The 23,133-nt window shown below is 36.9% G+C and overlaps 1 protein-coding gene and 1 non-coding gene across 9 annotated transcripts in view; both read right to left on the reverse strand.

The window, feature by feature from the left end:
- INPP4B (inositol polyphosphate-4-phosphatase type II B) overlaps nucleotides 1-23,133 on the reverse strand; it is a 745,035-nt gene that overhangs the window by 437,602 nt on the left and 284,300 nt on the right. For 6 of the 8 annotated variants that reach the window (XM_087866479.1, XM_087866478.1, XM_087866473.1 and 3 more), the window contains one exon: nucleotides 16,334-16,385. The exons of the other annotated variants lie outside the window; for them this stretch is intronic. The gene's annotated coding sequence lies outside the window, so the exon portion shown is untranslated. The remainder of the gene's footprint in view (nucleotides 1-16,333; nucleotides 16,386-23,133) is intronic. 8 annotated transcript variants of the gene reach the window in all.
- Nucleotides 10,052-10,159, reverse strand: LOC123793413 (U6 spliceosomal RNA). Its single transcript, XR_006779949.2, has one exon. It is a non-coding gene; the product is annotated as a U6 spliceosomal RNA (small nuclear RNA).

Genomic DNA, 23,133 nt, shown 5'->3' on the forward strand with positions numbered 1-23,133 from the left:
TTTTACATGGATGGATGATGTAATGTGGTATTTGGGGAATTTAAAATCCCAGACTCCACTAACTCTTGGTCACAGACATGATGTTCAGTTTGAAACAATCACAGTGGGGCATGCAAAAGAAATGTGAAAGGTCTTCTTAATTCTTCTCATTTTTTCCTTCTTTTCTCAAAGTTCTCACTAGGTGAGAACTCCCTCCACACTAACAAGATATTTTCAGGGAACACTGTATATGTATTCCCTGAGGCCCAGCACTCCATATCTGGAATGGAATTCCAAAAGGTAATGGGACGACAGAGTCCTGGACCCAAGGAAGGCAAGGCATTTAGAAAGAAACTAATAAAGTAGCTTTCACACTGTCCTCCTCAGAAACCCAGCACCCCCCAATAGGAGTTACCCCAGAGTAAGGAAAAGAGGGCTAAAACATGTGGACTTGAACCAGAACACTCCATTTTCCTGTGATATATACATATGTAAGCACATGATGACCAAAGGATTCCATGGCTGAACAAAAGCTTGAAAACCACTGAGCCAGTGAATGTGAAGGCCCTTTGTAAACTGTAGTGTGATTTACAAATGCTAGTTGCTAATATTATTATTGCTGTTTCTTGGTTCTTGTGAAAATTAAATGTTTTTTATTGGGGAATTGTTTATTAGATAATAAATCTCAAAAAAAGGCATTGTTCCAAGTTAAAGATATATTTTTGTCTCCACCATTCTGTGCAATAAGCACATTTAAAATGCTTCCTAAAGGGATTCATTTGGTGGAGGAAGCTGAAGCATTTGCCTAAACTTTTCCATCACAGATTTAATTCACATGGGATCAACCCAGTTAGTCATCTTCTTGAGTAAAGAAATTCACCACACTTCCTGGTTGTTATGAGAATGTTCAGGGAAATGTTTCCTGCCTCCTTCAGTTAGAAGTGAGGCCCTTAAAGATCTCCATTCAATTACTTCAACCTACATATTTAATCCCAGCTTATAGCCAAATGCTAAAGAATACTGAAAAATAATAACAACAGGAATCCAGGTTAACTCAATATACATTATTTGTCCTAAAAAGGAGCCATACAACTACAGGATACTATGTGGGACTTCAGTCAATAATAATAGCGAAGCCATATAATGTTTGCTGTATGCCAGGCACTGGTCTATGTGCTTTATATATATTAATTCGTTTATTCCTCACAACAACCTTATGGACTTAGCACCATGATTATCTTCTTTAATGGTGAAGCCTAAAGAGAGTAAGTCACCTGCCAGAGGTCAATGTTGGAGCTAGGATTCAAACCCAGGCAATCAGAGTCTAGAAATGATCATACATTGTTTTAATTTTTAGTTTCAGTGAGGTCAGGTATAAGAGAATATATTTTTATCTGAATTCTGCCAATTATAAGTATGCCTTCATGCTTGATATCTTCCTTTTGCTCCTCTGAATCCATACTCCACATTTTTCTGTCTTGCTCTGTGCTGCAGAGTCTGACCTATAGGAACAGCAGCGATAGGCTTCCAGCTGGGTTTAGTACTGGAGATTAGAGGTCAACAGGAGAGTGAGGACAGCATATTTATTTTCCTGGTTCCTCCTAGTCAGGTCACTACTGGTCAGCTGCAACCCTTTGTTGAAACCACAGCACTTCAAATGACTCACATCACTCTGGATTCTGCTACCTCTCCCTTCCTCTGCCCCTAAAAACCTAAAGATAACAATAGCTCTCTGCTATTACAGTTGCTAGGACACTGAACCGTATTTGTTATTTTCCCTAAATCCTGACAACATCTTTGTAAATAGGCTTGTTATTAAACTTTCCTCAAATCAGGAATCTGAGGAGAGATTCATCTTTTCATCTAGTTTAAATATGACAGGACAAAAAATAAATGCAGCATAACCCTCACTATCACCACTTCCCACTTTCTGCACAACAGACCCAGGAAATAAATTTTAGAATTATCCAAAGAGAGCTCCATTATTTCTGCTACAAGTCTATATGAAAATTATTTTTCAATTTTCTTGATTTTTGTAAGAGGCCAGGAATTGAGGTCTACAACTAGAACACAGTTTTATTCTAATAACAGTCATTCAGTCTATTAAAGTATCCTGAGCGTCAAGCAGCAAGGCAGTAGCAGACCTCTTCATGCTGGGTGTTGATCTCTTTAAGGTGAATGACCTTGCTAAAGCCTTGACTCAGGTGTCATAAATCAGGCACTTAGCCTAATCAAGTATAAAAATATCTGATGCTTTGCAGCTGATAAAACTGGATGCTGACTTCCTCGAATCTGATAGTAAAATGTATCCAGGAAATGTGATCCCATGGTGTGGAAAGATACCAGGTGCATCCTTGTTTCCCCTTCAATCTAATTAGCCATTCATCGGAAACAATGCATGTCTATGAATATGTCTTGGTCTCAACAAAGACAGTGAGCATATGAACTGACCTTAACACCTCTTATTCAAAACATTTCAAGTTGATCTTGTCATTTACTTTAACAGTTCACCCTATGGTAAGAATGGAGATTGTTTCCATTGAAAGGGATGTAAGAACAACATGCTGAGCCATAATTCCAAAACAATGGTTACCCTCCCACTCCTCTTCCTTAATCCAGCTTTTTGGTGCTCATAACTCCTCAATGTTCCATTCCTGGTTTTCATATTGAAAGTCTTGCTTTACAGCTATGATTCAGCTGCTTGGCTAGAATGATGCCTTTCATTTTACTATGAATTGATGTTTGCAAAGTTAAATGTGTGTGGAGGTAAATTACCCACTGTCTTTGCTTACAAACCTCATTGTTTCATCATCAAAATGTGTCACAAAAGTCTTAAAACCTATGAGAATGTACGTCTACCAGTGGAATAGATACAACAAATTGACATCTTTCTGAATTATAGTTTCATAGAACAACAGCTGGAGATGGATGCATAACATTGACTCATTTCAGCAATAAGTATCTGGGTAATCTCTTGGGGGTACTTCTGGACTGGCAAGAAGTAATGACTATGACCAAATGTTAAAAGTCAAGGACCCTGGGTGTTACTTTTCTAATTCTAGCTCTGTCACCTTCTGCATGACCTAGATTTCAAAGTTATTGGCATGAACAAAAGTGACTTATTTGTACAGACATCAAAAAATCTGTTCTACTTCACCTTGCAAAAATCAGTCAGAAATTATTTTCAGTGATTAAGATCCTCATTGTCCTGAAACAAAGTCAAGATACAGTGTTTCATTCAAATTATACATGCTTTTTCTTTTCCTCCTTACCTATAGTAGCTAGCCTTTAAGGTAGTCTCCTCCAATCACCTTAACTTTCTGATATTCACACACTTACATAGTTCTCTCCCACATTGGATACCTGTATATCCAATATGATATTGCAGAAACAATAGTATGTGATCTCCAAGTTTGGTTCATAAAAACCATTTGGCCTCTGGCTTGGTCTTGTATAATTCACTCTAAGAGAAACCAGTTGCAGTGTAAGAGGGTACTCAAAGGGATAGCCCAAATGATGCAGAACTGAGGCTTCCTACTGAAACTCAGCACCACCTGCCAGTCATGTGATTAAGCCATCTTGGGAGCAGATCTTCACACCCCAATCAAGCCTTCAGATGAATACAACTCCAACTGACATCTTGACTGTTACTTCATGAAAGATCCCAAGCCAGAATTACCCAGCTAAGCTACTCCTAAATTTTAGGTCCACAGAAACTGTATGAGATAATAAATGTTTGCTGGTATAAGTCACAAAGATTTGTGTGTGTGTGTGTGGGGGGGGTAATTTGCTATGTAGCAACAGATAACTAAAATACTATTCATTCTGATTTTCTTTTATACAAGGTTTAGTTTCCCCCAAACCTGACACTACACACCTATTTTTCAAGCAAGACCTCCATATAGATATGGCAAAATGGCTAGGAGCAACAGGAAGGCATGAGCACCTTGACAAGGACACAATATTAGAGAATTAATTCTCTAAGATATACATGTCCATAGTTGTACCTGTACAATGAAGGTCCATCTGAAAAATGTTCTCATCCAAGAAATTGTTTACAAAAATAAATACTACATGTTTATCTTCATAATGCATATGTAACGAATTTATCTGTAACACAGATTATTCCATTGTCTTATAATAGCCTAAGTGGAATACTGGTGATATCATTTTATTACCCAGACAGTTATAAGTAGTGAGTTAATGTCCTGCCATTAACTCCTGTTAACTGCCAGACTTGAGTCATATTATTTCAGCTGATAGTGAAACAAGTGAGTTAAACAGTTAAGAGGAACATCTGGCTGAAATACTGCAAAGGTCTACCAGTGCACTTAAAACAAATATGAATTTCTTCACTGGCAGAAAAATTTCAATTATTAATTGTAACTTTACTCTGAGTCATGATAACATTATACAAAGGATACTGAAGTACTAACATTACCAGAAGCACCAAAGCAGATAATGTGTCATTCTTCCCCACCTGCCTTCTACTCTATATGAAATCAATTTATCATTAACATTTCAGTTCAATATTAAAAGGTAATACAATTAGAGAGGATGCATATTTACTATTTATATCACTATACTTCCAAGACTAAAATAATAGATGAAAAATCACATCTCTAAAATCTTTCAGGTACCTGTAGAATTTTTCAGTGAAACCATTTAAAAACTGTTTCAGCATTAGATTCCAACATAATAATAAGTCTGAAAATACAGATTGCTTTCTTAGTATTAATGTGAATTTCTCAGTATTCTAAATTAACCTGAATAATATTAAAGGTATTGAATTATACTTCACATGATACTTTAGCATATACAAATTTAGTTTCTGTAAAGGGCAGAAATTTTTTCTTATGAAAGTCCTGAAACAATTTTTAAAGAGCTGTAGAAATTACAATAAAATGAAAAATTCAAAAAGAATGAGATTCAAGTGTTTTATATTTAAGCAAAGAGCAGAATTTCACCACATATAAAATGGTATAAATGGTAGAGGCTATGAAATGAGAATCACAGAGTACTTTTCTGAAACATTCAAATGGACAAGGGTTAACGTACTAACTCTTCTTACTAGATCTTACATATCTACTTTAAAATTTTGATATTTCCATTTAACATCTGTATTTAATATATTTGCAAATTGTCAAAGGGTAGAAATGAGGGAAATTCCTTTCTGATATTAAGTTTGGCTAACAGTGTCTTAGGTGTGGGCAGTAAAAAATAAAGCAAAAAAATTTTTGCTTAATCAATTTTATTTATTGTTGTGCCAAAATTATACCTTGTGAACCAAAGAGATATGCCTAGTATTTATAAATCTTCATATGGATTAATTCTTTAATAAAATTGTGAATAGATTTATGCTCAATATAATTTCAAAGGGGTTGAGTTCTTTGCAAAATCATTTATGATTTAATTCTGGGAAATCTTATGCATTGGACTGTATATACTTCCTATATATTATAAAGCTATCATTTCTCTTTAGATATTTCACAATACATGTTTCATGAGGTGAATGAATAAATGAAGAAAAGAAGTTTCCAGCAATTAGTTCTGACAATGTTTTGTCATCAATATACTCCATTTGTTTGAAACATACCGTTAACCTTCTGTTGATCTTTGTGTCCTTGAGTTTTGCTTTTTATTTCCATATAAAAGTATACAGAAGGATTGCTTTCACTACTTTCATTCTCCCCAAAACCTACATTGAGTAAAATGGTTCACACAACAATTTCTCAGAAAAATCAAACAAGCTATCAAAGCATTTATTACATATATGTCCATTACATGTCTAGCTAAGAGGTGTAGGACAGGTCCTAATTCAAGGAGATGGAGAATATTACCAGAGAAATCTAGTTAAATTACATGAAACAATTAGAGAAAGTTAAGTGCTATGATGTATAACAGTATTTCCCAAAAGATCCTTGCGATGTTAATAGACGTTTTATTAAAAAAAAAAAAAAAGGCTTCTACGGTCAAATAAGTTTGGGAATTACTTCATAAGACATTATCCTCTTGGCAATTCACAATGCCCATTAGCATACTAATGACCGAAAAGTTTTGCAGCAAAGAAAATGGTTGTATTTCGAGTAAGCCAGAATATTCAAACTATCTTTCAGCATGGAAGACTTTGTTAAAATGTTCCCTTTTCGATCACAAAAATTTTATAAATGAAGAGAAAAAATAACACAAGTATTTGTCACATTAATTTAACAAGCATTAGCATTTTGCCATATTTGGTTCAGATTTTTAAATCTAAATAATAAACAAAAGATTAATTATACAATTAAGGCCAACCTCCATCCCTTTTAACTTGCCCTTCCCCAGGGGTTACCATCATTCCAAAACTGGTATATATTCTTGTTCATATATGTAACTCATATGTTTGGATTCACAAATAATACATAGGATTCCTGTGTATTTTAAGTTTACAAAAATAATATCATTTTTGAACATTGTGATTTAGTAATTGTATTCAACATTAGTTTATGAGATGGACTCATGATAATACATCTAGATTTTACCTGCTTTAACTGAGGAATTGTGTTCTTTGTATAAATAGACCACAAAAATTAATTATCCAATAGTCTATTAAGAACATGTGGCTTAGGGGCACCTGAGTGGCTCAGTTGGTTAAGCGTCTGCCTTCGGCTCAGATCATGATCCCAGGGTCCTGGGATCGAGCCTCACATTGGGCTCCCTGCTCAGTGGGAAGTCTACTTCTCTCTCTCTCTCTCTGTACCTCCTCCTCGCTCGTTCTCTCTAATAAATAATAAATAAAATCTTAAAAAAAAAGAACATGTGGCTTGTTCCCAATGTTTTCCTATTCTAAGAATGTTGTGATAAACATCCTTGCACACATATCTTTATGTGTCTGTTGAAGAGAGGTTTCAGAGTATTTACCTAGAAGAGAATTAATAAGCCACAGGTACCTATATTATCAATGTTAGTAGATATTTCAAACTTGTCTCCAAAGTAATTGAACTAAATTACACACCAACCGGCACACCACAGGAATTCCCAGGGAATCACATCTCTGCAAATGCTCAGACATATTAATCTGGTGTGTATGGACTTATACTGTGCTGATATACAACATTAATTTCCCTTATTATTTTTGAATTCTGAACATATTTTCATAAACATATTGGCCATCTGGTTTTCCTCTTTTGTGAATCATGAAGATTTGACAGTTAATTATATATTTCCTTAACTAATCCTTCATTGTTCAAATTCACTGCAAATTAACTTGCTTGGTTTATGGTTTAACTTTCATTTTTTAATCTTTTCTTTCTTTTTTTTTTTTTTTGTATTTCGACAGGTGTTCGTGTTTACCACTTGTGTGACATTTGTACTTTGGCATCTTATGTTTTATTTTAAAATTTTCAGTTTTATTTTTCACATTGAGGACTTTATCCCATCTGCTATTTATTTGTGTACTATGCCACACGAGCATTTAATTGTTCAAGTGACATTTCTTGATTAATTATCCCTTCTGTACTGATTGCTAATGCCACCTCATCATACACTAAGTCTTTTTAATATAAAGGAGATCATTAGTAGTTGAGAGAAGGGAAAGCGCTCAATATTGCACTGACCTAATCATACATGAGGACTGCATGAAAGAGTTGGCCTTCAGGCAGGGTCTGAATACAAGACGGACATAAAGAAATGGGTTTTGGTGTCAGACATTCATTTATATCCTTTCTGTAATACTCACTGCAAGTGAATTAATCTTGCTGCAAATAAATTTCTTCCCTTGTAAGAGGGGATAATACAGATGGTCTAGTAGCATTATTTAGTGAGATAATATATCTAAAAGTGGTTACTATATTGTCTTGCATATAGCAGGTGTTCAAAGTAGTTAGTAGTAGTGATTGTAGTTCATACTGTTCCTAGCAGTAGTGATAGGAATGGTAGTAGGATCTAATTAGATCAATAGCTGTCAGTTCCAAAAGCTAAAACAAATCTGAAAGACACTCTTAGGTAAGCAGAGACAGAAGTGGGGGATTGTCTGACTATAAGGTAAGAATTGGATGACTCTAAGCTGCGGTTTGGAGGAGAAGATGTAAGAGGAATTGGAGATACTAGTTTAGGACAGAGGTTCTCAGCAGGCAGTTCCAACAGCAGCAATTCCTGAAAACTTGTTAGAAATGCAGATTCAAGACCCCAGACTCTCTGATTCAGGTACTCTGACCAAGATGTGACCCAGTAATCACAACTGGTTTTAACAAGCCCTAACCGCCTGCATGCGAATCTGATGGTGTTCAAGTTTGAGACCCACTGGTTAGGAACATGATGAGTAAGAGGTGGTGCTGAGAAACCAGGTGAACATGGTGTATGAAGAAATGTTGGAGTGAAGATGTGGATTTCTCACTTAGAAGGTGAGATTCTCCTTTCCTGATACCTTTCCTTGCTTCTAGTTATTGGTTTGATTGTCCTGAATGGCTTCCCAATCTCAGAATCATTTCCCAGCATTCAAGTTCTCCTTGCCTTCCATCTACTGGGCAAAGCAATGCCAACTTTGCAAACTTTAATCCCTCTCTGTTCTTCCCACAGTTTCTCTCCTGCATTGTTCTCCTCCTGTTTTCAGCTTGGAGGTTCCTCAGGGAGGGGAATTTGTGTGGCACAATTTCATCGAACATTAAATACTATGGACACTGACAGAGCTTTATAAATAATAAATGAGGGTAGTAATAGCCTAGAACACAGATTTTAATAGCAGGAATCCTTGGCCATTAAATTTAAAACAGTTATCTATCTATCTATATATCTAGTGACCCTTCTCTGACCCCTGAAAGATAAGAGTCTGCAAAGAACATGCTGTATGTATACCATATAAGAGCACTTTTATTTTAAAAACTAATTTCATCTTGAAATCAATAGGTGTAAGTGTGAAAAAGAGATGAGCAGTAGCCAGCCACAGAAAATATTTACTAATTTTCTGATTTTTCATTGTATTTTTAGGGAGTTTTATCGACTCTTTGGTAGAAATCAAGGTGGAGAGATAATAAGAGATTTCAGTATAATAGTCTATCAGAGGTCTGGCTAGAGTATTAATTTTGGCCATAAAGTGTCAATCAGCTACAAAGGATCAGCTCAGTCACAGTGACAAGGATCAACTGTGTAGACATCTGAGATAAGCTAATCTACCATGATATGCCCTAGAGTAGGATGCATACAGGAATATCACCTGCATTTTAAACTAGTGCTGACTGCCTTGTAACATCTAGGGGTCCATGTGTAGCAAAACAAAATCAATCTTCAGTAACTTGAATCATGTTACCCCTACCATTTAAAAATATAAGATAATCCTGGTGTGTTTCTTATTATGTTTTTCCTTTGCTTTATAATTTATATATTGATGCATGAATACATGTGAAATTAGAATCTACAAAATATATAGGATAGCATGTAAAAGGTAGGCCAATAAAATATATCTTTTATTATCACTTTATATAATATGTTTAACAATATTAACGAAATTAACCTACAGTGAAAAAGCTTTAACTTTTTTTTTTTTTTAAGATTTTATTTATTTATTTGACAGAGAGAGAGACAGCCAGCGAGAGAGGGAACACAAGCAGGGGGAGTGGGAGAGGAAGAAGCAGGCTCATAGCGGAGGAGCCTGATGTGGGGCTCGATCCCATAACGCTGGGATCACGCCCTGAGCCGAAGGCAGACGCTTAACTACTGTACCACCCAGGCGCCCCAAAAGCTTTAACTTTTTAAAAACATTTTGGATAACTGAATACTGCTGCCTTTGTGATGTGAAACCATGATTCTTCACAATGAAATCAATGCACTTTGGTGTTTAATTTATCTACAAGCACAAGCAGAAGTTTGAAAGCAAGTTCTAGGGTTCAAACTGCCCATTAATAAAGTTAAAGAAAATTTAAAATATTACCCATATGAATTTCAAATGCATGAAAAGAAAGAAAACACACAAAACAACTAGCAATGATTTTATCTTAGTGGAAAGACAATGCTATTTATACATATTTATTTTCTAAATTCCCTATTATAAGGAAGTATTATTATTATTCATTACAGTACCAATGTTAGTAATCATAAGATACAAGTGAAATACGTACTTGGATTTGCATGTCATCCTTGCATAGGGGCCATGCTAATCTTTTCCGTATTATTTCAATTTTAGTATATGTGCTGCCAAAGCAAGCTCGAAATATGTACTTGGAAATAGTTATAAATCTCATTCAAGCTGAGCCAGATTCCTACTTATAGAACTCATACAAAAACACACACCCACACAAACACATACACAAAAACACATTAACAGTGCCTTCCTGAATGATTAAGAAATAACGTGCCGATATGGGCAGCAGCAAGTCACAGTGATAATCAACACTGTTTTGATATATATACTCTTGGATGGACAGTAAACGAGGGGGTGAAGTGATGTTTCAGCAGTCCTGAATTGATAAGCAGAGTCAATCATATGCATGTACTCCTTAGGCAGAATTTCAAACCTTGTAAAAACCAGTTTTCTTTTTTAAATGAAGAGAATTTTGCATTGCCTTCCCTTGAGCAACTTTACGATGTTGTAATATATAGACTAGGGATGGCAAATTAACAATTCATCTGATGTGATAATTGGGATAGTCTATACCAGCAGCTCTGAAAGTATAATCCTCTGATCCCTAGGGATCCCAGGAAACTTCTCAGGAGTTCTGTGAAATCAAAGCAATTCTCAATACATTATTTTTTACTGTGTTGGCATTTGCACGGATGGTACAAATACAATGGTGGGTAAAATTTTTGGGTGCTTAGAACAAATTGAGGCAGTAGAACCAACTTGTACTAGCAGATTTTGTATACCTCATCACCATGCACTAAAATTCATTTAAAGAATATCTTCGATGAATTAGTAAAAATTCATGATTTTTACATTAAATCTTGGACCTTAAGGACATGCTTTAATGTTCCATGTGACAAAAATTAAACATACATATAAAGCTCTTCTATATAATGAAGTAGATAGTTGTATTAGTTATCTATTTCTGAACAGTTTGCCCCAAAACCTAGCAGCTTAAAATGACATACATTTCTTATCTTGGTTTCTTTGGGTCAGGAGCTCATGTACTCCTTAGCTGAGTCCTCTGGCTCAGGTTTCTTACAAGGGTGCAATCAAGGTGCAACCTGGGACCACAAGCATGTCAAGGTCTAACTGGGGAGAAATGGATCCCTCCCCATTTCCAACTTTATCCATGTGGTTGTTAGCAGGATTCAGTTACTTGGGGTACTTGGACTGAGGACCTCAGTTCCCTGCAGTTATTGACTAGAGGGCACTCTCCATTCCTTGCCAGGTTGCCCTCTCCATGGCGGCAAGCGTTTGAGAAGAACCAGAGAGAGAAGTCCAGCAAGATGGAAATCATAGTCTTTTATATCCAATCACAGAAGTGACACCTCCTCACTTTTGCCATGTTAGAAGCAAGTCCCAGCTCCAGCTCTTTCAAGGGGAAAGAATGACACAAAAGCATGATTTCCTAGGGGCGGGGATCATTAAAGCCATGTCAGTAGCTGCTGTCCATAATGGTCATCTCTGGGAAACACTGTTTGTTTTGCAAGCTGAACTAGCTGCTCTTTTCATTACATATCATTTTTACTTGAAAGAATAATTAACCTAGAAACTATAATTATTCAGGCTTGAGTATTTTGCTGATGTTTGCAGAACTGAGTATTTCTTGAAAATAGACGAAGTGAGTTTTACCACTTCAAGGAAAACAATGCTGATACTCAAAACTCGATGGAATTTGAATATTCCAAAGAATGCTAGAATTTTGTAAAACTTGTATCTGGCAACAGTGTCTTAACAATTTCTCGATACATAAAATCTTTTCTAAAGGTTTTGTTAGCAATACTAAAGAATGCTGGGTTTTGATATTGTATAATGAAATGTGTTAACATTTAGAAGATCTGCAAAACTCAGTGACTCAATGTTTTTCAAATGACCAAATGGATGCCTTTCCGGAGTCATGTATATGTCCATTTGAAGTGCAAGATAGACCAATAGTTTTAGCCATTCTGACAGGTGTCAAGTGATATCTTATTATGGTTTTGATTTGCATTTCTCTGATAATTAATGACAGTGAACATCTCTTCATGTGTTTGTTGGTCATCTGTATTTCTATTTTTTATTTTTTTGGAAAAATGTCTATTCAGGTCCTCTGCCCGTTTTTAGTTAGATTATTTGGGGGGATTTTTTGGTTTTGAGTTGAAAGTTCTTTATATGTTTTGGATATTAATCCATTATCAGATATGTCATTTATAAATATCTCTTCCTATTCAGTAATTTGCCTTTTTGTTTTGTTGATAGTTCCCTTAGCTGTGCAGAAGCTTTTTATTTTGATTTAGTCCCAATAGCTTAAATTTGTTTTTGTTTTCCTTGTCAGAGAATGTGTGTCTAGAAAAATGTTTCTATGGCTTCTGTCAAAGAAATCACTGCTCATGTCTTCTTCTACGAATCTTATGGTCGAACACTGAGAAATGTATAGAATTGCTGAATCATTATATTGTACACCTGAAACTAATATAACACTGTATGTTAATTATACGTGAATAATAAAAAAGATGGATCTCATGTAACAGTGTGAGAAGTTCATTGATATGATTTCAGTTCCACATTGCAATTCACCTTTAAGAAACTACTACTTACAGAGTTCTAGTGTAGTATCAAAGAAGAATATCCACAATTATCTGAAAAGTGTGTTATAATACTCCCTTTACAACAATATAATATAATTACATGAGGCTGGATATTTTCCATATACTTCAACCACAACAAACAGCAGCAGTTTGAATGCTGTGAAAGCAGATATGAGAATCCAGCTGGCTGATATGAAGCCAAACATTAAAAATATTTACAAATATGTATAAAAGGACCACTCTTCTCATAAAACTATTTTTGCTTTGGAAGATATAGTTTTTTCATTAAAATATTTTTATATGGACATAAAATGGATTTATTTTAAGTGAATTATTTAAGAAAGTCTATTTTAATTCTTAGCATGATAAATATTGATACATAACCCCACTTACGGGGTTATCTCAAGAAATTCTAAGATTGTAAAAAAGATCCTAAGATCAAAACATTTTTGAGAACCTTTGGGCTAGATTTTGCTATTTTCACAAGGTAGCCCCCAAATCTCAGCAGCTTGCACAAAACAATTCTCATTCACACTACAAGTCCATCGGTGTTGGCTGAGGGAAAGTGCTCATTATTCTCGCAGGAGACCAGGCTCATGGAGAGCGTATTTCATCAAGATTCTACACTCATGGGGCACCTGGGTGGCACAGCTGGTTGGGCATCAGACTCTTGGTTTCAGCTCAGGTTGCGATCTCAGGGTTGTGATCTCAGAGTTGGGGGATTGAGCTCCCCTTGTGCTCCGTGCTCAGGACAGAGTCTGCTTGGGATTCTCTTTCCTTCCCCCTCTGCCACTCCCCCACCCCTCAATAAATAAATAAATCTTTAAAAAAAATTCCACACTCTAATAACAAGAAAAATGGCAGTATGGCAAAATTTTCAAAGGCTTATAAATGTTCCCTGGAAGTTACATATGCTACTTCCACTAACCAGTCATCTTTCTAAGAAAGCCACATGGTTACACCTAACTTCAAGGGGGCTGTAACACTTAATTTTGCCATATACCCAAAAGAAAATCCAGAAATAGTTAGTGAACAATACTACTGACTACCACATATGCCAATTTTAATCCGTACATACCTGAAGCACTGAGTTAAAAAGGATTATGAGGCTACATCTTAGATAGCTCTGGAAGCTTATTAGTGTTTTATTGCTGCTGAAACAAGCTATCATAAATTTCGTGACTTAAAGCAACACAAATGTATTTTCCTATGGATCTGGAGGTCAGACATCCTAAAATCAGAGTGTGGACAGAGACGCATTCCTTCTGGAGTCTCAGGGAACAATCAGTCTTTTGCCTTCCAGAAAATGTGAACTATAGCAATATTTATCCCTTAACCCAAAAGTAATTGAGCACCTGCTAGATATGAGGCACTATTGTAAATGCTGGGGATGCTAGGCTGAACAAAAGTCAAAGTCCCAACTATTATAGGGCTTACATTCTAGTAGAAAAAAGAAATGAAGAGGTAGGTAAACACACATATATATTAGGACGTTGACATGTACCATGAAGAAAATTAAGGCAGGAAAAAAGTAATTGAGAATGATATGAAAGGTGCTACTTTGGATAAAGTGGTCAGAAAAGGCCTTTCTGATCAGACAGTGATTGAGTACATTCCTGAAGAAAGTGAAGGAACAAATCACAATATCTGGAAGCAGAACATTCAGGCACTTAAAAATAGCAACAAAGAGGTCTTAATGTGGGAGGATGCTTGGAATGTCTGAGAGACAACAAGGAGGGCAGGATGTCCCTGGAGAGGATGAGAGCAGTAGATGAGGTCAGGGAGTGAGCTCAAGGGCAGTAACAATGCAGTGTCCTAAGGACTATGATAGGAACATAGCCCTTATTCTGAGATGGGCAGCCAAAGAACCATTTACTTATAGGAGTGTTATGATACAGGTGACATTCTTCAGGGGTCGCTGACTACTGTGGGGAGACTATAACCCTGGGACAAGCTTAAAAGCCAGAAGACTAGCCAGAAGGTCATTGCAATAACATAGGATGGAGATGATGTTGATTTAGATGAGAGCTGTAATGGTGGAGGTGGTGAGAATTGCCTGGATTCTGGATATAGTTTGAAAAAAGTCAATAGATATTCTAATGGAAAAAAATGATGTGGGTGTGAAAGAGTCATTACCAAAGGAATCATTATCAAGAAAAGTGGTCACTCTTTAAAACAGAAAGGAAAGGAAGGGAAAGGGGAGGGGGAAGGGGAGGGGGAAGGGGAGGGGGGAGGGGAAGAGGAGGGGGAGGAAGGGAGGGGGAGGGGAACGGAAGGCAACTGGAAGAGGCTTTCCTCTAACTTCTCAGTCGAAAGATTTTTGTATCAGAATGACTAGATTTTCCTGGAAAACTAATTCTGTGACTTAGGGAAGTCCTTGGATATCAGTCAGAAAAATGATAAATCTTATATAAACAAAAAATGCTTATCTAGCCTCAACAACTTGAAAGAAAACATAAAGACCTGAAATGGTGTGAAGCAAATCTGCCACACGTAGCTGCTTGTGCACATTTGTATAGTCTATGAGAAATAATTTCTCTTTTATGAGTCCAAGGTGATGATGTAGCTTTCAACATTATTACAACATGATTTACTATCACCTAATCCACACCTGAGTAAAATGGCACTGTCCTTCTCTGAACAGAATACAATTTCTCTTGAACAGATTTTTTAACAAGCCTGTATGAAGGTCACATTTGCTGTCAATTCCACAGTCTCGGGCTAAGGGGAAAGGCCAAGCCAAATAAAGCAAGACACCAGTCAGAGGCAGACTGTTTTCCACAAAGGAGACAGAATTTGCTAGTGCCATCTGCAAAGGCCAGTTCTCCATTTCTTTGCAGAATATTGATATTAATGCATTGATTAAGCTGGGTAGAACTACTAAGCATATACATTATTCATCCATTTTTAATGCATGAGAACATTTTAAGTAAATGATGTTTTTGTTTTAATTTACTTTTTTTCAACAACCAGACATTGAATCCTGAGTCAGGCTGCACTGAGAATAGACCTCAGAAAATTGGTTATAGATATCTCATTTATATTTTCAATTCATCACCAAGTTCCTTTTATTTTCTGATCATTATTAGGATATACCCACTTGTCCCTGTTGCCACCATCACCATCTTGACACAAGCTAAAGTCATCTGCAGCCCAGGAGTAACAAGATCCCCCCACTCGATTTCCACATCAATCTTGCCCAGCTCCAATCCTTCTGCACAGAGCAATTGGAATGATCCTCTTCAAACCTCAAATCACGTATTACTCTTCAGCTTAAAAACTTTCAAAGGCCTCCTAGTTCACAGAATAATGAAAAACCACTGGGAACTGTACATGCCTGTTAACTGGCCTCTCCATCCTCTTCAGCAGGAGGCCGCTGCTTCTCTTACTGTTCTTGGCTCTGCCCTTCCCAGGACCAGCTCTGCTTCCAACCATTCCAGTGTCTTTGCACAGACTGTGCTGCTTGCCAGGACACAGTTTATACACACCTGTTCTAGTTCATCTCTCTTTCAGATCTCTAACCATTCTGCTTTTCTTCAGAGAACGTTTCCTTAACCACCCCACTCTACCCCAACAAGATGAGATCTCCCGCTACATGCTCGAATCATCCCATGTTCCTCTAGCTCACAGCATTTATGAAAGTAGCAACTTCAAACTGTGCAATGATTTGATTAATGGTTGTCTCCCTTACCAGACAGCAAGCTTCAAGAGGGAGGGACCCACGTCAGTTAAAGCTCAGCAGCCTGCCACAGAGTAAGATAGACACTCAGTAACTATTTGGTGAAAAACAAATGCATATATAAATTATTCACAAAACAAAGGAAACATTTAATAAAAGTTAGAAGAGTAAGAGTAAGAATGGAATATATCAAAATACTTGAGTAAAACTGAAACATATATTTAGAATCTAGAAATTTAAATAATCAACTATAATTGTGAAATGTATAATTGGATGAAGAGGCTTAGTAAATTCAGATCTTTTGATTTTGTTCAAAGAGCATTCATCTATCTGTTCACCAGCTGCCTTGTGGGCCTGCAGAAAACCTTACGATTTTTTTTTGCTGTATGTTGAAAGTTATAAACCAAACTGGTAAGTATTAGGATTTTTTTTTAATATTAGTGCTAAGAAAGAGATTCAGATGCCACTAATTAATGCACTTAGAAAGCAAATGAAACACGTGTCAGAACAGAGCCTCGAGCAATAAGTGAATCAGAGAAACATTTCAGTGCACGGTGCCCAAAATTAAAGGTCTAAAAAGTGATTGTGCTGTTCACCCTTTTATCTTTGAAAGGCAATGTTCAAAATGTATTGCAAATATATTATCAGTCTTACAATTTGAATGAGTTCAATTTCAGTTGCATGAATACATACACCAGACAAATGTTCTCCCTGCTCTGCAGCAATCATAAAGCTTTCCTTAAAAGACAGTCTGCTTTCAAATCAGTGTTGGACAAATCTGTGCATCCTTCTAGAAGGACTGTATGGGCTCTTCGTCTGATCTTTATTTAGCTTAAAGATTCAAAACAATAAGCTCTCAAACATTTGTCTTGATATTCAACAAATAGAAACCAATGTTTCCCTGGATTCTAAAATGTACAAATCAAATAATAAAAATAATGTTGAGTTTTATAGTTCAAGTTGGCCTAACATCTCCCTGTGAACATAGTAAGAATTGTTGACATTTTTTTTTAAAGATTTTTTTATTTTTATTTATTTGACAGAGATAGAGACAGCCAGCGAGAGAGAGAACACAAGCAGGGGGAGTGGGAGAGGAAGAAGCAGGCTCATAGCAGAGGAGCTCGATCCCATAACACCGGGATCACGCCCTGAGCCGAAGGCAGATGCCCAACCGCTGTGCCACCCAGGCGCCCCTGTTGTTGACATTTTTAAGAAGTAGTAATCCATTCTTTTATTTTTTTTTTGACAGAGAGAGAGTTCGCAAGTGGGGGTGAGCGGGGGAAATGGGTAGAGGGAGAGAGAGAATATTAAGTAGACTCCATGGACACAGGGCTTGATCTCATAAGCCTGAGATCATGACCTGAGCAAAAATCAATAGTCAGATGCTTAACCCCCTGAGCCATCCAGGCACCCCAGGAGTAAATCCATTCTTAATTGCTTACCTCTACATCTTTTTCAAATTTTCTGTTAAACTTTTTAACCTGAGAGAGAAACACTATATATATTTCTATAATTATCTAACAGCTTAGGTATATTTGTTGTACTCTTTTTCACAGGTACAGCATAATTTACTTGTTACTGAAAATACTACCATTTGTTCTTAAAATACATTGCCTGGGAAGTAAGGGTTCGTTCTCTAGTGTCTTCCAGTGTAATGCTCACATTAACATATCTAAAATAACTTTGATTTTCATACATTACCAAAAGGAGCACATATCATCTTGAGGGATTGTACAAATGCTACACTAATGCACAATTTGTTTAGCAATACCAAACATTACAATTGTCCTGAGTCATTTGATGATTCAACAAAAGTCCCTGAGCACCTAGAAACGCATCTTTTGTCTGTTGCTGCTGTTCCTTAAGTAACAGCTCAGAGATAGAGAGAAGCTGAGGGAGAGTTTAGTTCATCCACCTACACAGAGAGAGGTAAATCTGGTTTTCTTGCTTCCAGATAAATGTCAACAATTTTTTTAAAGATTTTATTTATTTACTTGACAGAGAAAAAGACAGCCAGCAAGAGAGGGAACACAAGCAGGGGGAGTGGGAGAGGAAGAAGCAGGCTCCCAGCGGAGGAGCCTGATATGGGGCTTGATCCCAGGACTCTGGGATCATGCCCTGAGCTGAAGGCAGACGCTTAACGACTGAGCCCCCCAGGTGCCCCAAAAGTCAACAATTTTTATGTCATTTAAACAAAAACAAATTTCCAAGTAGGCACTCCCTTCACTTCAGGCAATCTACTCTTTCTATACCCAAGGCAGGTCTCTAGACTCTTCGTAGGAGGGTCTGTATATAAATGAGAGTAAGGTATATGACAGGAGAGCATAAGTGAGCAGTTTCTTTGTCATGGCTGTTATTCTTCATTTATTAAGTAGAAATGCAAGGAAAGTAATCAAGTTATAGCAGTTCTCTCATCTGTAATACATGGCTAATCACATAAGTTACTTCAAGGGATTGTGAGGTTAAGATGAGCTAAATTGTGGAAGGAGCCAAGATGCCCTTCAACAGATGACTGGATTAAGAAGATGTGGTCCATATATACAATGGAATATTACTCAGCCATCAGAAAGAACGATTACACATTTGAAGCAACATGGACAGGACTGGAGGAGATTATGCTAAGTGAAATAAGCCAAGCAGAGAAAGAGAATTATCATATGGTTTCGCTCATTTGTGGAACATAAAGAATAGCAGGGAGATCAGTAGGAGAAGGAAGGGAAGAATGAAGGGGGGGTAAACAGAAGAGGGAATGAACCACGAGAGACTATGGACTCTGGGAAACAAACTGAGGGTTTCAGAGGGGAGGGGGGTGGTGGATTGGGCTAGGCCGGTGATGGGTAGTAAGGAGGGCACGTATTGCATGGAGCACTGGGTGTTATACGCAAACAATGAATCACGGAACATTACATCAAAAACTAACGATGTACTGTATGGTGACTAACATAACATAATTAAAAAAAAAAAAGAAAGAAAAGAATGGTGGTAAGAGTATCAGCAGTTTACACCTGTGAGTGGCTGACTGGGAGCTGCGGTTCACTGTTACTACCCAGTATCACAAGAGAGTATCACAATGTATATCACTAGCCCAGGAAAAGATCAAAATTCAAAATTCAAGTATGATGTTTACTGAATCTGCATCATCTTTGTACCATCATAAAGTTGAAAGTTGACCCATCGTAAGTTGGGGACAATCTGCATAGTTATATCATAATTGCCCTATTTTCTCAAAAGCAAGTAAAACTATTGACAGACTAATAGTCTAAAAGTAAGTTTGCCAAATATCTGTATAAGAATTAAACATTCAATACTTGGTTCATGAAAGCTAACAAAGTCTTCTATTTAATACTTCTATAAACAATGCTAGCTGATTTGCTAAATCTCTTTTCTGTCTACGCTTTGATAATTAGCTCTCCTCCTCTCCATTTTCCACTTCAGAAAAACATTTCTGACTTTAACTTCTCAAAATTGGAACTGAATAATTTCTAAGCAGGGAAAAGATAAATGACCATTAATTCAACTGATAATTAACCACCTGAAAATCAACAAAAGACCGTGTCATCATCATTTCCTGTCTTTCTACAATTTTAGATTTTATTTTCCTCTTAGTAGAAATTGTTATCTTCTGAAATCAAAAGATGTGGCAGCTGCACATAGAGGAGTGTGCTTTGGCCTCTCCAGAACTGAAGATGCCTCTTCCTGCTCTTCTCAGCCTCTGGAAAGCTTGGAACTTCCCTCTATTATCAATGAACTCGACTCCACGCAGGCAAAATAACCAAGGCTGGGAGAGCTGATGTTGATTTTCTTTTCTGCCTCTGGAGAAGGACCTGCCAGGTCTATTGGGCAGGTCACTAGAGTTTTCTAGCCTTCACTTAGCTCATCTCTCACTGCATAGCCCTGTCCCATCCAAAACGCTGCTCCTCTCTATGTGACCTATCACTTGGGAGCTTTATTATTTTTTTTTCAAGATTTTATTTAATTATTTGACAGAGAAAGAGAGTAAGCACACAGGCCGGGGGAGTGGAAGAGGGAGAAGCAGGCTCCCGGCTGAGCAGGGAGCCTGACTCCAGGCTCAATCCCAGGACCCTTGGATCATGACCTGAGCCAAAGGCAGACGCTTTACCAACTGAGCCACCCAGGTGCCCCCTCCCTTTTTTTGTGGAAACTTCACACTACAAATGACATTTTTAGGAGAAAAATGTTCAATATGTTTTTCCTCATTTGCATGTCTGTTATGATTCATGAGACCACTTGATTTGGGGAAACATGATAAAGAAAGACAAAAACAAAAACAGCAGCTAGCCAAGTAAACTCTTTTAAATGATGAAATGAAACCTTCGGTACCATTGATCCATTGTTACAGGATAAGCTCTAATCATGGAAGATACACATGGCATACCAGGCCTTGGTGTTTTGTAATTACTTCTTTAGAAGTCTACCTTTCAGCTGATAGGAGTGCAGCTTCCAGAATATCTCATGTTCTTCCTCACCTACAACTTTCCAATTTGTTTTTCTTCAGAGTTGCCTCATTTGTCTAGAAAATCCCTATGCTTACTTGAAGAGGCAGTTCCCCTCCTTCAAAGAGCCTGCCTCATCACTCCCAGGGAGGAGTAACTGGTCATATGTCTATCCTGTTAGACTGTAAGAATCTCTGTATTTCCAAACCTAACACAGGATTGGGCATACAGATGGAACTTCATGCAATTTAATAAATAATATATAATTACTCTTAATGAAAATATTTTTTAAAACTTCTGTTATTGCTTTTTCTTATTGTTTGACATTTCAGTGCTATTCCATGGAATTTCTAAAGGTTAACTTTTTATCTTCCTTGTGCTCCTGTCTGTTATTATGATCTTAAAACTGTGCTGTTGCCACAGAAAGTAGACAGCCACGCACTACTTCTATCTCATGTATTTGAAATGAGCTGTAGTCTTCCCTAATGTGTTTTCTGTGTTGGCCCAAGCACCTAGTACGATGTTTAGCCACACCTGATGTTTTGCACAAAACTTGCATTTTCCCTTGAGTGTTTTGTTGATGTTAAAAATCAAATTGTGGTACCGTGAAACTGATGTTTATAGTATACACTCTTATAGGTCACGGTAGTCAATAATTAACATCTATAAGACACATTTTACAGAACAAGTTGGAGGTACTTGAAAAAATTTAGTCTAGAGACTAGACTGTGATTTTCTTAAGTGATTAATTTTGTATCTATTTTTTTAGCTTGATAAATACTATCATGTTGTAAATGTCAGTAACCTTCATCAACTGCTTAAAGATAGATTTTTATTGAGACCAAATATATTGCTCCAATGTACAATTTAAGGTAAAAGTCATGAGCCACTTCCTCAATGCTGAAATGAATCCTTAAAAATATCCAATTCAAAAATGGGCAGAGGACCTGAATAGACATTTTTTCCAAAAAAGACATACAGATGGCCAACAGACACATGAAAAGATGCTCAACACCACTGGCCATCAGGAAAATGTAAATCAAAAGCACAATGAGATATTACCTTACACCAGTCAGAATGGCTAAAATCAAAAAGACAAGAAATGAATGTTGGCGAGGATCGGAGAAAAAGGAACTGTTGTGTACTGTTGGTGGGAATATAAGTCGGTACAGCCGCCATGGAAAACAGTATGGAGGTTACTCGAAAAATTAAAAATAGCATTAAGGAGTCACAGGATGTGATGAGCACTGGGTGTTACATGCAACTGATGAATCTTTAAACACTACATCTGAAACTAATGATGCACTATATGTTGGCTAATTGAATTTAAATTAAAAAAAAACACAAAAAAGAGAAAAGTAAGGGAAAAAAAAAAAGAAATACCATGTAATCCAAAAATTCTAGCACTGGGTGTCTACCCAAGGAAAATGAAAATGCTAATTCAAATATACGCACCCCTGTGTTTTTGTAACATTATTTATTTATTCATTTTATTTATTTTTTTAAAGATTTTATTTATTTATTTGACAGAGAGAGAGACAGCCAGCGAGAGAGGGAACACAAGCAGGGGGAGTGGGAGAAGAAGAAGCAGGCTCCCAGCAGAGGAGCCTGATGTGGGGCTCGATCCCAGAACGCCGGGATCACGCCCTGAGCCGAAGGCAGACGCTTAACGACTGAGCCACCCAGGCGCCCCTATTATAACATTATTTACAATAGCCAAGATATGGAAGCAACCTAAGTGTCCACTGATAGACAAATGGATAAGGAAAATGTGACATAGATACAGACTGAGATACAGATAATAGAATATTATTCAGCCATAAGAAAGGATGAGATCTTCCCATTTGCAACAACATGGATGGTCCTGTATTATGCTAAGTGAAATAAGTCAGACTGAAAAAGGCACATACCACAGGATTTTTAGACTCCACTCATATGTGGAGTCTAAAAAAAATAAAACAAATGATAAACAAACAAAAAGCATAATCAGACATATAAATACGCAGAACAAACTGTGATTGTTAGGGAGGAGGAGGGTGGGCAAAATGGGTGAAGGGGAGTGGAGATACAGGTTTCCATTATGGAGTGAATAAGTCATGGGAATAACAGGCACAGCATAGGGAATGCAGTCAATGATACCGTAATACTATTGTATAATGACAGATGGTAGCTACATTTGTGGTGAGCATAGCATAATATATAGAGAAGTTGAATCTCTGTGCTGTACACCTGAAACTAATATAACAATGTCTGCCAACTATACTCAAAACTTAAAAAAAATTTTTTTTAAATACCCCATTGGAATTCTGCTATTGCTCCCTGAATTTGATTATGCGGAACTCTGGAGAGAGAAGGGAG

This window comes from Ursus americanus, chromosome 13, assembly GCF_024610735.1.
Source record: "Ursus americanus isolate L20-20 chromosome 13, mUrsAme1.1.p, whole genome shotgun sequence".
NCBI classification, from domain to species: domain Eukaryota; kingdom Metazoa; phylum Chordata; class Mammalia; order Carnivora; family Ursidae; genus Ursus; species Ursus americanus.